A 15656-nucleotide genomic window follows, 5' to 3' on the forward strand; every position below is an offset into this window, starting at 1 on the left:
AATATATATAACTAACAAAAATGTTTACAATTCAAAGTTTTGAAAATTATGTGTGTTGATTTTATGAAACATCAAACAAATAAAATGAAGTATAATGAACATTGTTTTTTGACATAATGTTTGAATGAGAACTGTAATGTTCAGCTCTGGTATTCTGTTGGAATGATAAACTGTATAATCATATGAAACATAAATATAGCAGAAAACACGAACATCTTATTAGTTTTAACCATAATAATTAAAGAAAGACACATAGAATTCATCAAACGACAACTTTATTACACTGAACTGAAAGTTGATAATACCATATAATTCATCAAAAACATACTTTAATTTTACTGAAATCAAACTTAATAATATCTAAAAACGACCAATTTGATGAAGTTCTTGTAATTCTATGATTTCTTCAATCCAAAAGGACAATTCCTGCTATCATGACCAACTCTAAAGTGTAACGACCCGTTCCCGGTATGTTAATTAATTATCAATTGTCTAAGTTTTCAAGAGGGACTCGGCGAGTTCTAGCCTGACGCGCCGAGTTGGGTCGCGTATTTTGTGCACGCGGGAGCCGGGGACTCGGCGAGTCCGTCCGTCTGGGTGAAACCCTAAATCCCCGGGTTTGCCCACTATTTATACCACCTTATAGCCCCCATTCTCGCCTCCCTCACCCTGAGAACACAGTGTTAGAGCCCCAAACCTCCATTGAAGAGCTTATATGTGTTTTGGTGCCATTTTGTGAAGGTGTGAAGAAGGAGAAGAAGGAAGAAGCAAGGAGAAGTGTTGTAGTGCAAAGATCCAAGGCCAAATCAGAGCTAATAGAGGTATTTTCGGAGTTCCATCTTGTTATATGCTTTAAACTTCCATTAGGGCTCTCCTAAGAGCTAGTTGATGCTTGTTCCAAGCCTTGCACTTGCATGAATGTCTTATTAAGTCGGAATATCTATGGATCTGAATGTTGGGGTGTTGTAGAGCCCAGATCTACTGTCTTTTTGGAGTTATATTGCATGATAACCATAGATCTACCCTTTTTATGTATCTTTTAGCTTTATTTCCCTTATTCATGAGGTTGTGCACGTAAAGTTGGAAACTTTACGTGGTAAAACAGCTTATTGGACTCAGATCTATCAATTGTATGCATTGGATTCAAACAAAATCAAGTAGAGATCTGTTGCATGGCGGTGACTCGGCGAGTCGGAAGAACGACTCGACGAGTCGGGTCGCGAGTCCCGAGTCCTTCAGTTTAATCAGTGTCGAGTGGACGAGATGAGTTAGGGAGTGGACTCAGCGAGTTGAGAGTAGACTCAGTGATGGAGGGACTCGGCGAGTTGTTCATACAACTCGGTGAGTCCAAGGCAATCTTCTTGGGGATCAAGAACAACTCGTCGAGTCTGTTCATCCGACTCGGCGAGTCGGATGAAGATTGTCTGAGTTCTTGGATCAAGAGGGTACTCGTCGAGTCAATGCCAGACTCGACGAGTAGCAGTGAGTAAGGGAAAAATGAGAGTAGGACTCGGCGAGTTGGGTGGCCCAACTCGGCGAGTCAGCCCAAAGGAGAGTTGACTTTGACCAAGGGTAAAAGAGTCATTTTACCCCAAGCGCAGTGTTTAGTATTTGATTGAGTGTGTTTATGGTTTGTAGCCGAGGAGATTCAGGAGCAGCCGCCGTTAGCTTTCCGAGCCACACACTCAGCAACCAGCTTACGAGGTGAGTTTCCTTCCAGTAGGAACGGGTCTAAGGCCACAATGCCGGCCCGTTCAGTTAGTAGTAGTTTCCGGATTTAGGTCCGATGCAGCAGTTAGTATGTTCGATGCCTTCGTGGTTCGAACAGGATTTGTGTGCTATGTTTTATGTGTTAAGTAGTATGTGTTCCGGGCCACGGCCCTATGTAGCATGTCGTATATGTGTTATGCTAGTTGATGTGTTATGCTATGCCATGTTTAGTCAGTTCCGGACTTCGGTCCAATGCAGTTAGTTCCGGACTTCGGTCCGATGCAGTTAGTTCCGGACTTCGGTCCGATGCAGGGGACAAGGTCCCAGTCAGTTCCGGACTTCGGTCCGATGCAGTCAGTTCCGGACTTCGGTCCGATGCAGGGGACAAGGTCCCAGTCAGTTCCGGACGTCGGTCCGATGCAGTTTCCGGGCTTCGGCCCGATGCAGTGGGCAAGGCCCAATATGTGTTATATGTTATTGTATGGTATGTGGTATTTTGGGGGAGCTCACTAAGCTTCGTGCTTACAGTTTCAGTTTTGGTTTCAGGTACTTCCGCAAGCAAAGGGAAGAGCTCGGGGTGACAGCATCGCACACACCACAGCATAGCTTTATCCTGGGGATGTCTCTTGATGTTTTGGATTGATGTAGTATGATACAGTTTTCCGCACAATATTTTATTATGTTTTGGGGATACATCGCGTATGTTTTATGTTATGATACTTATATTATGGTTTTGATTATATGGAAAAACGAAAATTTTTGGGTCGTGTTTTTGGGTCGTTTCATAAAGCATGTTTTACATCTTCTTATTTTCTTCACAACTTCATTCACCGAATTCTTGTGATCATTCACATTACCCAAATCCTTCCCGGGATTTTGATCATCGTTTTCCTGGAAGATTATCAGATTTAGTACATATGTATATGTAAAAACAGTAAAAGGGTGTGCGGGGGATGTTTGAAACAATATTAGGATTATCGTAGACAGATGCTGGTAAATATGTAGCAATACCTAGTTCCTATTTCTAGTATGAACATCCATCGAATGTGTAACACAAATTGATCAGCAGGTTATGGAATTGACAATTGTGATCTGTGTTTGTGGATCGGACGTTAGAATCGATTATATAGAGAAAATTAAATTAAAGATAACTAAATCAATCATAAATCATTGCCTAATATAAAGGGATAAGACTCAAAATAAATAAGGAATTAAAATGAAAGATTACATAATTACCCTCATGGATTAAATAAATTAATTAATAATTTGCTAAATTGTGATTGGTGCATTCATGCATACAATACTTGTTGAAAACATTTGAACCTAACTCTCTCTCTCTTTCTCCCTCTCTCTCTCTTTCTCTCTCTCTCTCTCTCTCTCTCTATATATATATATATATATATATATATATATATATATATATATATATATATATATATATATATATATATATATATATATATATATATATAGCCTATAAGAATCATGGTTATAATGTTAATTAAAAAAATGTATTAACAAAAATCAAAATTATTAAACAATTTTTTTAAATAAATTATTACTTAAGATAAGAGGAGGGGATGCTGAAAGTATGTCTGTTATGTATCGTGTATGTTGTTGCATGTTTTGTATAATGTGTAAAATCCATACTCGGTACTGGATGAAGGGGGTGGGGGGTGAAAGTATGTGTGTGTGTTATATATCATGTATGTTGTTGTGTGTTATGTATAATGTGTATAATCCGTACTCGGTACTTCCCTTAAGTTGGTTCCTTAATATCAATATAATTTTACTCTTGTTCCCTATAATTTTTTTTATTGTGTATAATCTTAGTTAAATACCTTTTCTCACCAGCAAAGGACTTTATAATAGGCTCACTCCACCCTTCATATGTCCATATGTGGCTCACTTAGTAAGAAATAAAGATTATAAACATTATTAAGATTCGATATTAACAAATATTATTATAGACAATATTTTTAATAAATAAACTTTATTTTATCATACAATATATTTTACAATAAACTTACCGATGAGAATTAAAATATCATACAAACATATGAGAAACTCAAAATAAAATTACATAATATTAAAGGACGTAAGGTTTTTCCTTTCGGGAAATCCCTTAAAAACTAAAAGTAAATAAAGGAAAGAAACTTAGATGCAAACTTGGATATCTAACAACCTTTAAAGAAAAAAGTAGAAAAAGTGCTTCAAGAACTTTTAAATGAATGGGTTGAAAGAGTTAGAGGGAGATGTTTTTTGCTTCTTGGTAGTTGTGTCTAACTTCTAAATAAATGCTTCTTTATATAGGAAATTTGAATGGGAAAACATAACCAAAACTATTGAAAAAATGCACCGGTATTCTTCTTCATAATGTTGTCTCCATAAATTTAGACACTGGAAATTTGTGGTGGAAGTCTTTATTATTAATGCTTCATAATGGAAGTTGTCGTTTATTTTTTAAATGAAATCTTGTAAAAGTCTTTTGTATCATAAATGACTTAAGTGTTTTTTTTATCTTCTAGAGAATCTTCAATAATAATAAAAAAAATCTTCAAGTATTGAGATTGTGTCTGGCAATCGAATCAAAAGAAAATGCGCCATTTGATTGATTATTCTCTTCATCTTGATCAAATTGATTTTCTGAATTATTGCTTCTATTTTATTCGCTAGATACATTGGCATTTGGACATCACAAATAAGTTGAGTGTCTTTTCTTTGTTCATCTTCAACAATAGTTTTTTCTGAATCTACATCTAGAATCATAGTCTTCAATATTTCTTGAACCATTTTATTAACTGCTTCTTGAAGAGTTTTTCATCGAATCTTTTCTTTTTTGGATTTTTTCTGAAGGAAAAGGCTTCATAATATTTTTTTTATGGTCTTCTATTTGGTTTGTAATATTTTGGAGGCTTTCTTGAGAATAATTTGGATTTTGGGCATCTTTAAAAATAGAGGAATCTGGGTTTTCTGGGATTAGGGTAAAAAAAAAAATTATGGATTATTTGGATCAGGTGAAGGGCTATATCTAACTAAGAAATTGTTGTGTTTTCCTTGTTCTCCAAGTGAATCCCAAATTTCTATTGTTTGTTTATTTTTCTTTGTAGAGGAAAATGGACTCCCATGTGTTTCCTTATTTTCGTTTGTAGAGGAATCAGGAGTCCTCTGTGTCTCCTAAGATTTTAGCAATCTCATAGCTATAACCGGAATTGATAAGTCTTTACCCATTGTCGGACTCACTAGACTAGCTAGTAACTTCTTTGGCTTACTAGTACCTTCTGTATCACTTATTGGGGAGTGAGTACCCATCTTACTCTTCTTTTCGCGACTAAAAGATGAACAACTACAAAGATTTTTTACTTCTGTTTGTTGAGAATGAAAACTTTTTGTAAACTATTAATTTTATTAATTAGATCTTGTTTTTCATTTCTAAGCTTGTACATTTCTTCATTTAAAAGCTTGTAATTATTTTTTATGGTTTATCAGTGATCACAAAAGAAAATTTGATTTGAATCTCTGGTTACTGACTAAGTAACTAGAGGTTCTACATAATGCTTAAGAGAATTAGATATATAAAAATTCATCCCTAAATGCATTCTTGCTATTGCTAAAGCTTGTTGATAAACATTAAATTCTTTATATAATGGATCAGTAAACCCTTGTGTTGAAAAATGTTCTTATGTAACCTTGTATGTGACCATAACTGAAATAAGATGAACTGTTTTTATACAATCTAACAAATATTATCAGTTATTTCAGGTTGCATAAATGCGTGATAAAATGGAAAATACGAAAGCACGCGCATAGACGAGAAAATTAGCTGTGTGACTAAAAAGTTTCACCAATATACATATATATATATACGTATGTATATATATATGTATTATATATATGTATGTGTTATATATATATATATATGTATTATATATATAGGTATGTATATGTGTTGAATAAGTCAAACAAAGGAGGAAGTCAACAAAAGTCAAAGATGAAGAAGCCAAATCCCTTCCCACGTTTTTTTGCTCCTACTCTACATCAACTTGCATGACCAGCCAATGACTTTCAAAATACACTCAAGTGAAGAAGATATTTGTTATCTCTTATATATGTATACGTGAGTTTGTGTGTGAGAGTGTGTGTTCATTTGTAATATTGTAACACTTCTACAAACTACAAACTCTCCCAAGAACATCACAAATCTTCATCCTCCTCAAGAACAAAGACAAATCCCTGGAGCTAAATGAAGAACACCAAGATCAAACAAGAAGCTAAATGAAGAACACCATCAACCATCTTCATCTTCTTCATTGAAACTAAAGGTTTTTCATCTTCACCACCTTTGATCATCACATCATACACCACCAAACACTTTCCTTACATCAAAACACCAAAACACAACCATGAAACAACCCAAAACCTTCTGCATCAAGATCAACCACAAAACCCATCACTATTCATCATCATCTTCATGAGAAATTTCACCACCTTTACCACCTTATATAAACCTCCTTCCAACCTCTAAACAACTTTGAAAACATCCTCAAAACACCTTAACACCATTACCCTAGCCAAAACATCACAAACAAAACTTACCTTCAAATCACAAAAATCCCGAAATTGACTCTGACACGAACACGCCCCGTGTTAAAAACCAAGGCAAAATCAACACGCCCCGTGTTGCCCTCTGATTGCCTTCTTCATACTTCTGAACCTCAACACGCCCCGTGTTCAGCAAGGCTAAATCAACACGCCCCGTGTCAGCATCAGCATCATGAACACGCCCCGTGTTCAGCAAGGCTAAATCAACACGCCCCGTGTCAGCATCATTCTTCAAGAAAACCCTCCAAAACCCTCCTACACGACCCGTGTCACTTGTGCCTTATCTTACACGACCTGTGTGCATGTTTTTACCCAAAAATACTTCAACTACAAATACATAAACCCATGTATTTTGTACCCTTTTGTAAACACTTGTTTTACATAAAATCGAGCTTTAAATGAACTTTTTGTTACTTATCCAATGCCGGATTGATCTTTGAACAAATATCGACCAGTCGCTCCAAGAGTCCCATTATCGACCAGTCAATTCAAAGAACAAATATCTACCAGTCGCTCCATAAGTCCAGTTCAGTCAATTTATTGACGAACCTACTTGATATATATTTATATATTTATATACTTTATTATAGCTTTATGTCATTTAAATATAGTCATTTAAATACAGTCATTTATATTATTTATAGCTTTACGTCATTTAAATACAGTCATTTATATTATTTATAGCTTTACATCATTTAAATACGGTCATTTATATTATTATAGCTTTCAGTCATTTATAGCTTTCATATTTATACTTATTCCGCAATTATTATTCTTTATATATATATATATATATATATATATATATATATATATCTTATATATTAAACTGATATATCAGTCACACAGTAACTGGTAACTGAGCCTTTTGTTGTGGTGATCAGATTGTTATATTTCCAACAAATCGGTATCTGAGCTGATATATAAAAGGAATAATATCCAACAATTGGTATCAGAGCTTGTGTGATTTACCTTGAAATTTTTGTCGAAAAACTTTTGGTTATAGCGTTTATAAACCTTCCATAAGCTTTTCTTTAAAAATTTCATTTTAATATCACATGTTCAAAATCCTTTCAAAAAAAATGTCTTTGGCAAATTACTCCAACATGAACTCTGTCTCCATTGCAAATAGCTTAGGATCTGGTTCACGGGCACCCATACTTATTCCTGAAGAGTATAACTCGTGGGTTGGCCGTATGAATCTTCATCTTAATGCTATAAATGAAGATGTCTGGAAGTGTGTAGAAGGAACATATGTTACTCCAGAAAATATGGCTACTCTTGCTACAAATCAAGCCACTCAAGTTGAAATTACAAAAAAGTTGGAACTCCAAGCCAAAAAGGAACTTGTTTCTGGAATACCTCACAGTATTCTAAGTCAAATGGATGACATTATACTGTTAACCGCAAATCAAATTTGGGAGAATTTGAAAAATCGTTTTTGTGGAAATAAAAGAATTATCGGAAACAAAAGAACATCTGTTTTGAATGAATTCGATAATTTCAAAATGCTTTCATCAGAAACCATCAATGATGCTCATGATAGGTTCAATTTGATTATGGTTAAAATGAACAATTTGGGTATCAAAAAGACACAACACGAGATAAATCTCAAGTTTTTAAACAATCTTTTCGAAAGCTGGAAAATGGTTAAACTCATTATTCAGGGAAATCCAACAATTCATACTGAAACTTTGTACAACTTGTATGGAGAACTTCAATCGTATGAATCCTCGATTGACCCACCAACCACTGCAGCTTTTGGAGGACCACTTGCACTTGTGTCCACAACTTCTCAAAACCAAACACCTTTCAATGATCAAAACTTTAATCATTTTAATCAAACTACATCTTTTCAAAACCAAGCCTTCCAGTCTGATTCGAATGATGAAGCAGATTATCAACAACTGTGTGCGTTGGTTGCAAACACAAATCTCCAGAGATTTATCCCAAATCATGGTCAATCAAATTTTAGACCAAATTTTCAACCAAGACCATCTTTTGGACAAAATAACTCAAGTTTTCAACCAAGACCATCTTTTGGTCAAAACAACTCAGGTTTTCAACCTAGACCTTACTTTGGACAAAATTCTCAAAGACCTTCTTTCCAAAATAACTCAAACCAAGGTTTTCAAAACCAGGGATTTCAAAACGATCCCAACTCAGGTCATAATCACAATCCAAACAACAGTTTTCAAAATCAAAACAGAGGTTTCCAAAATCAAGGTTACAACAATCAAAACAATGGTTTTCAAAACAACCAAAATTTTGGATTCCAACAAAACCATTCTCAACCTTCCCAACAAACCCAAAGTCAAACACCTGAAAGACTTCCGATTAAAAGTCAAAAGGATGATAGTGATGAAGAAGTGATCATTTGTCACAACTGCAAAGGAACAAATCACTATGCCAGAGAATGTCGAGCCAAAAACAAAACCAAAATCATAGACTCAGCATACTATGCTCAAAGAGCCGATGAATTGAAGAAACTGGAAAACCAAGAATAGCAAAGAGCATTGATGGCAATCCATGAACCAAGTGTGGAATACTGGCCAACTTCTGATGACGAAGCTGAACACGAACCAACACAATCAAACATCTGCTTCGTAGCTGGCGTTGAAATACCTTCAAGAGCTCCAAACGTCATAGAACAGGTATGGTCTATGATCTCTGAACTTGGTTTTTCCAAAACAATTTTTGAGTCCCACATAACCAAAATTGAGACTAGTCTGGAAGTTGATCTCAAAACATATCACGACACAATGGTCAATTATGATATTTGCAAATCTGAGTTACAAACCTTGCAACTCAAATTTGGAGAATCAACAAGAACGAAAAGCAAATTGGAAAGAGACGTTGAAAGAAAATCAGAAGATTATAATCACGTCTTGGAACAATTAAATCAGACCCTAATTCAGAAAAGGGATTTGGAACTAAAAAATCAGTCAGTCATTTCTTCTGAAATAAAAGATGTTTTAGAAATGGAAATCCTTCAGTTGAAACAAGACTTTCAAGAATCAACTGACAAATACAATGTTTTAAATGAAAAGCTGACTGATTCTTTAAAACAAATCAATTCTCTTGAAACCGAGAATAAAAGACTGATATGGAATATGGATTCTATCAAAGTTGCCAGAAAGCTAAGTGATGATATTTTCACCAAGGCAAACACCTTGGGAACTGGCAAAATTGATACGAATTATAGACCAGGAATTGGAAGAGAATCCTTTGAAATTGAACAAGCAAAACAGGAAAACATGACGAATTGTGAAAACTTTGAATCTACTCTACCTAATCTTTTCACATCTGTTAATGAGGAAGATTCAGATGAAGAAACAGTTATCAAATGTAGTCCAGATGATACTGCTTTCAGTGTTTCCAAAAAGTCTTTCAAAAGAGTTGTAAATTCTGAAACAGACTCTGCAAGTTCTTTAACTCACCAAATCAAACATACTGATGGAACCACTAAACTCAAAAACTTTTTGAATGGAGAAAATTCCTCTTATGAGGATGGTAGTACTTCTATACCAACTACTTTTCCTACAATGACTTCATCAATTGTTGGAAAAACTAGTCTGGGACAAAAATACTCCAAGAAACAACAAACAAGCAAAAAATCCATTCAAGTCACCAAAACCCCACTAATCAAGCCAAACATTTTTGAAAAACAACCAAAGAAACCAGTTAAACCATACGTCATACCTCATAAACAGGTTTCCAAACAAAAACCAAAATCTTTTCAAAAACCTTTTGAAAACCGCTTTCAAGATATTACTTTTAATCATTCAAGGAACTTTCAAAAACCATCACATCAGAAAGTTTCAAACCATCATCATCAAAAAGCTTTTCAAAATCGCCCATCACATCCCAGATATGAAGAAAACTTTTCAAACAAACCATCACATCTAGGATATCTTTCACCAAATCACAGATCTTATCAACCCACAGGTTTTCAAAAACAAATCGCATTTTGGGTAAAATTGATAGATCAAATCAAACCTCAACCATTCCATCGTTATAAACCAAACCATTACAATAATGTGAAGTCAAATGATAAAAGAAATTCATTAAGAAAAGCACCCAAAATAACAACTGACAAACCAGGACCCATTCAGATTTGGGTACCTAAACTTCTTGTCTAATTGCATGTACTTAATGCTGGAGAACCCAATGATGATACATGGTATATTGATAGTGGCTGCTCCAAGCATATGACAGGAAACCGGAACTACTTACGTGACTTCAAACCTATACAAACCAATCAAGATGTTACCTTTGGCAACAACATGAAAGCAAAAATCAAAGGTTATGGAAACATAACAAATGGTAATTTTACCATAAAGAAAGTTGCCTTCGTCGATGACCTGAAACACAACCTCATCAGTGTTTCTCAACTGTGTGATAACAATCTTGAAGTTCTTTTCACCAAACAACGAAGCTTGATCATGGACGCCAAAACCAACGATGTTATAGTTGATTCTGACCGTGCCGGAAATATGTATCCACTTGACATGGATCTTATCTATGGTAAACCCGATATCTGTTTGTTATCTAAAGCCCCAGCAGATATTAGTTGGTTATGGCACCGCCGCCTTTCCCATCTAAACTTTGGGTACATCAACAAATTAATCGGCGATGATCTTGTTCGAGGGCTACCACTTCTAAAGCTTGATAACGAAACTCTTTGTGCCGCAAGTGAAAGAGGAAAACTTTCCAAATCCACTCACAAAAGCATCTCAGAATCTAGTGTATCCGAACCACTAGAGTTGTTGCACATAGACCTTTGTGGCCCTGCCAAAACCCAAACCATACAAGGGAAGAAGTACATTCTTGTTGTCGTTGATGGTTTCTCGCACTTTACTTGGGTCTTTTTCTTAAGACTAAAATCAGAAGCACCTGAAGAGATGATCAACTTCATCAAACAAATCGAGCTGAAGTTGAAACGACCTGTTCGAAGAATCCGAAGTGATAATGGTTTAGAGTTCAAAAACAATACTCTAGATTCATTTCTCAAAGACAAAGGAATTGAACACAACTTCTCAGCCCCATACACTCCACAACAGAACGGTGTTGTCGAAAGAAGGAACCGAACTCTATGTGAAGCTGCAAGATCAATGCTTATCTTCGCTGATCTGCCACAATACTTCTGGGCAGAAGCAATAGCCACAACTTGCTATACTCAAAATCGTTCCTTAATCCATAAACATATTCATAAAACACCATATGAAGTCATTAACAACCGAAAACCAAACATCAAATTTTTCCATATTTTCGGTTGTTGATGCTTCGTAAAGAATAATAAAGATCACCTTTCAAAATTTGAATCAAGGTCGGACGAAGGAATTTTCCTTGGTTACTCTTTTTCTTCAGCTGCTTATCGAGTACTGAATAAACGTACTAGAGTAATTGAAGAAAGTACCGATGTTCATTTCGATGAATTTTATGTTAGGAAATTGGATCGTGAACATTTTGGTTCAAAAATGATTGAAAATATTTTTCAAAATCCAATTCAACAAACACCTTCTCCTAACATAGACATTGAAATCGATCTTGATTTGCTTTTTGAACAACCAAAAACCGCTTACAATTCTGAACTTCTAACTACTTTAATTGACCCTACAGGAACACCCAGTGAAGTAATTCCACAAACAAACCAAAATGATGCAAATCAATTCGAGGGGGAACCACCAACACATACTTCCTCTTTGGAACAAACACCAAATCCTCCTTTAAACACCCCATCCCCAAATAGCCAAAACAATCCCGATGCATCATTTATGGGGGAACCTTCAAACCTATTCCAAGATGAAACGCCCGGAGAAGAACAATGGGATACTGAAACTCCAATTATTATAGCGGAAGAGAATCGCTTAATAAAGTGGACCAGAAATCATCCAACATACCAAATCATCGGAGATCCCAACATAGGCATTCAAACTAGAGGCGCATCCACAAATGAATGTTTATTTGGAGCCTTCTTATCCACGACCGAACCCAAAACCATACATTCTGCTATAAAAGATCCAGATTGGGTAAAAGCTATGCAAGAAGAGCTAGCAGAATTTGAAAGAAACGACGTATGGAATCTTGTTCCTACTCCACCTGATGTTACTGTTATAGGTTCAAGATGGGTATACAGAAACAAGACTGACGATCAAGGAATCATTTGTCAAAACAAGGCACGTCTTGTAGTCAAAGGATATTCACAACAAGAGGGAATCGACTACGATGAAACATATGCTCCAGTTGCCCGAATTGAAGCAATTCGCATCTTTCTTGCATATGCTGCACATAAGAATTTCAAAGTATTCCAAATGGATGTTAAATGTGCATTCCTACATGGAGAGATAGATCGCGAAGTATACATCCAACAACCACCAGGTTTCGAAGATCCCAAATTTCCAGATCACAGCTTTAAATTGCAGAAAGCTGTCTACGGCTTGAAACAAGCACCTCGAGCTTGGTATGCCACATTGTCAACCTTTCTCGAAGAATCAGGTTTTAAAAGAGGTTCAATTGATCAAACCCTCTTTCGTAAAATCTTTAATAAACATCTGTTAATCGTACAAATATATGTTGATGACATTATTTTCGGTTCTACTGATGAATCTTTAAGTGTTAAGTTTGCAGATCTAATGAAGAGCAAATTTGAAATGAGCATGATTGGGGAGATGACTACTTTTCTCGGACTTCAAATCAAACAGTCAACTGATGGCATTTTCATCAACCAAGAGAATTATGTCAAAAACCTACTCACTCGTTTTTCAATGGAAAAATCCAATACCGCAAAAACCCCAATGGCTTTTGGATACAAAATTGATGCAGACTTAAATGGCAAACCCGTTGACCAGAAAAGATATCGTGGAATGATCGGATCACTCTTGTACCTCATTGCCAGCATACCTGACATCATGTTTTCTACATGTGTTTGTGCTAGATACCAAGAAAATCCTATGGAATCCCATGTAGTTGCTGTGAAACGCATCTTCAAATACCTTAAAGGCACTCCCAAACTTGGCCTTTGGTATCCAGCTAAATCCGATTTTCAGCTGAACGCTTTCACCGACTCAGACTACGGAGGATGCAAGCTAGATAGGAAGAGTACATCTGGTAGCTGTCAATTCCTAGGAGGTAGACTAGTGAGTTGGACTTCAAAGAAACAGACGTGTGTGTCCACATCAACAGCAGAAGCTGAATATGTCGCTGCCGCCAGCTGTTGTTCACAAGTCATATGGATGCAAACTCAATTGCGTAACTATGGCTTCAAAATCTCACAAATTCCCATATTTTGTGACTCAACCAGTGCAATTGCCATTTCTCACAATCCCGTTCACCATTCCATGACAAAGCACATCGACATTCGATATCACTTTATCAAAGACAACATTCAAAAGGGTCATATCGAACTACACTTCATTAACTCCGAAGATCAAATTGCCGATGTCTTCACTAAGGCTCTCGATGAAACGAAGTTTCAATACTTCCTAGGCCGTCTAGGAATGTTAAATCCAGATAACATCCATCCTTAAACTTTTACTTTTTGTTTGTACAAAAGTGTGTTTACTTTCACTCAAAAAGAAAATTCAAAAACTGCTTTCTTTTCAAAAAAAAAAACCCAAAAACATTGAAATAACCAATATTTCCAAAAACATTCAGAAAAACAAATCTTCAAAAATATAATAAAAGACTTGCCATAATAAGCTTTTATAGAACCTTGTGATTAATCGTCTTTTGACTTAATTTTCAGATGCTTATGCTCGATGAAGATTTTAAGTCATATTGATTCTCAATTGGAGTGAAGGTTCAAATCTCCTACTTTTCATAATGTACATAACTTTATTTCCTTCAATTTTATTTCATTATTGATGATTTTAAAAAGGGACATAAGGTTAGGAGGTTCAGATGAAAACAAAAACCCATGTGAGAATTTGTGCCTCATCAATCTGAATCATTGTGGAATTCATTTCTTGTGAGCTTAGGTGTGTCACTATTGCTTATAAGGTATATCCGATTATACCTTGTCACGGTCTCATTTTTGCTTAGATATCAAAATGACCAAGGACGATACATTCATTTCTTACATACTAGACAAACTGTCTTTTATACCACTAATCCCTACCTAGATATAAGCCAACCAAAAATGATGTCTTGAGATCCCGTGATCCATCAACAAGAAAAGATGAAACAAGATAAAGAAGAATCAACAAGAAAGCCAAATCATTCACCGAAGAAATACCAAAAAAAAAAAAAAAACTCTAAATTTGGTATTTTCAAACAAAGTTCAACCACATGGTTATTTCAAAGCAAACATCAAAAGATCTCGTGATCTGTTTTTAACCATTTTTCACAAAAAGGGATATCTTAATCCCGCAAGATAGATACTCTCAAAAATCCCAATTTTCTCAAATGTAGCAAATTCTCAATGCTAAAACAAAATATCCTTTTACAACAAATAGATATTGATCAACAAAAAGGATACCATCAAAGAAAAAGCTGCAACAACAATGGATTTCCCGGGATACTGTAGCCTTCATCACTGAAGATTCTTAGTTGCAAACTGCACTATGAAAATTGCTAAACCCCTCTACATGTATTTCCCGACGGAGAGAGAGAGAAAGTTAATGGCATGAATGAAGAAACCCGCTGAGTAATGCCAAAACCAATCTTATGTGATTGATTATCTAATAATGAGACTAAGTGACCTTTCGGGAAAAGCATAGTCGAACACCTCCAATATGAGTGTGAGTCGTCAGAGAGAGATATCACTTGTTTTTAGTGATCATTAACTTGTTCTGCTGCCAGAACAACCAAACACCCAAGTGAAGTGTGAGCTATACCTATGAGCGTTCATCTGAATCGACTTGTTAAAACACTTGTCGTCATTTATAATGCTATAAAATCTTAAGAAATTTCTTTAGATACATATATGGCTACCCTTTGATAACCGAACCCGAGACTTTGATTCGGAAACAAATTTCTGAAAATCTTTTACATAAGATATGTTAAACCAAGTCACAAACTTTCAAATCAATTGCTATGGTTTTATATATATCTTATCTATTGACAAATCTTTTATCTCGAATCTTCAAAAGTTAAACTGTCAATATGATTATATCATACCTGTCCTTATTTCAGCAATGATCACATAGGGGGAAATTGTTGAAAAATGTTCTTATGTAACCTTGTATGTGACCATAACTGAAATAAGATGAACTGTTTTTATACAATCTAACAAATATTATCAGTTATTTCAGGTTGCATAAATGCGTGATAAAACGGAAAATACGAAAGCACGCACATAGACGAGAAAATTAGCTGTGTGACTAAAAAGTTTCACCAATATA

Source organism: Lactuca saligna, chromosome 5 (assembly GCF_052625555.1).
Source record: "Lactuca saligna cultivar CGN05327 chromosome 5, ASM5262555v1, whole genome shotgun sequence".
Lineage (NCBI taxonomy): Eukaryota > Viridiplantae > Streptophyta > Magnoliopsida > Asterales > Asteraceae > Lactuca > Lactuca saligna.